The sequence below is a fragment of the Belonocnema kinseyi genome, chromosome 6, assembly GCF_010883055.1.
Source record: "Belonocnema kinseyi isolate 2016_QV_RU_SX_M_011 chromosome 6, B_treatae_v1, whole genome shotgun sequence".
In the NCBI taxonomy this organism is placed as follows: Eukaryota; Metazoa; Arthropoda; class Insecta; order Hymenoptera; family Cynipidae; genus Belonocnema; species Belonocnema kinseyi.
Window position 1 is genome coordinate 93608157 of NC_046662.1, and position 1763 is coordinate 93609919.

At 44.3% G+C, this 1763-nt stretch overlaps 1 protein-coding gene across 3 annotated transcripts in view; it reads left to right on the plus strand.

Moving 5' to 3' along the window:
- The window catches only part of LOC117174442 (5-hydroxytryptamine receptor-like), a 554399-nt gene that overhangs the window by 161653 nt on the left and 390983 nt on the right, over window positions 1-1763 (plus strand). The window lies entirely within an intron of this gene.

Here is a 1763-nt window from a genome sequence, read left to right on the forward strand (position 1 = left end):
CAACGAAATCGCGGTAACATTTCAGCCACAACCATGTCTCACAACCGTGAGATAGGTGGTTACAGTCCGTAAACGAATCAATACGACGATTCAGCAAAAGCCTCGTGCACCCTAAGAACACGGAGCGACCCAAGGAAACCGCCTTATGCTTGGCACCTCCAAGAGCGCCGATGATAAGGACGATCAATTTAACAGAATATTCCGGGTACAATCGTTGCAACTCCCTTATAAGGTCTCGATACCTCTCTTTCTTTTCATTCTCCTTGGTTATGATGTTTTTGTCAGCCTTTGCCGAAAATTCGATAACAAACATGGTTCGCTTCTCGAAGTCAAGAAGAACCATGCCAGGCCTCGAGTGAGCAACAGAAACAATTGTCGAGAATATAAAGTTCCAGTATATGCGGCACTTCCAATTCTCGACAATTGACTCAATTTCTCTAGGAGCATTTAGAGAAGCGATATTAAGGTTAATGCCGTAGGAGTGACAGAGATGGTAATAAAGCACTCTTAGTGCCGCATTGTGCTTTGAATCTAGGTCGTTCCCACGTGAGTTGGACAACTAGATAGTATGTGAGCTAAATTCTTGGGGTGTGCATGACACGCCCTGCAGCTATCATCAGGAATGTCTTGGCTCAAAATGTGGCGACGGTATGTTAAAGTAGAAATGACACCGTCTTGGCATGCAAAAATGAAACCCTCTGTACCAGACTTCAATTCGGGCAATTAAAGGAAAGCAAACGTTAGCTCACAAGACATTGACTGATCCTTCACATTTCTGTGGAAGATGCCGTGCATCCTCTTATCGAGGAGCTGTTCACGAAAGTTTTTCTTTTGTGCTTTCTTAATCCGGGCTTTTAGGAGTGAGTACTCGAGATAGATAAGATTTGATGCATTTTACTCACCCCTAATACTGAAGTCAAGTCCGAGTGTTTCAGCAGCCTCCTCCGCTGCTTTGTACAGAAATGTTCCTGTGCCCACTTCTTCGTGATTCCTGACCATTTTAAAAAGAGGGTCTCTTCCATTTGCAACTCTATGTGCTGTACCCACAATAATCCTGTTGTGAAGACATTCAAGACTCAAAATTCCGCGACTCCCTTGACGGCATCAGATGTACAGTCGTGGAACGGAAGACTTAAGATGCATGCTTTTGTTCATGTGAATAACCTTTCTTGTTCCGATATCAAGAGATCTGAGCTCGTTCTTCGTCCATGGAACTACTCCAAATGAATAGAGTAGTACCGGTACGGCAAGCATGTTCGTTGCAGATATTTTGTTCCTTGTCGACAGTTTGAAAGACCAAATTTGTCGGATGAGACGTTTGTATCTGCTTCGGAGAGTATCCTTTATAGATGTCACATCCTGAATGCGGCTCTGTGGCACGCGCAGGTACGTATAAGTCTCTCCAGCGCAAAGGTGTCGTATGGCGCTTCTATCAACGAGCTCAGGATCTTCAGGGATGCCATTAAGTTTTCCTCGCTTCGAATAAACCTTGGCGCATTTGTCTAACCCAAATTCCATTCCAATTTCCTTAGTATATCGTTCGACAATCCCCAGAGCTAGATGCAGTTGCTCTCTGTTTTTAGCATAGATCTTAAGATCGTCCATGTAAAATACATGAGTGATCTTGTACCTTCGATCTACAGGTTTGCCTCACAAGTACTCGTCGGAATGGCGAAGTGCTAGAGATAGTGGCAATAATGTAAGGCAAAAGAGGATTGGGCTCATGGTGTCGCCCTGAAAGACACCTCTCTGAAAGGTGACCT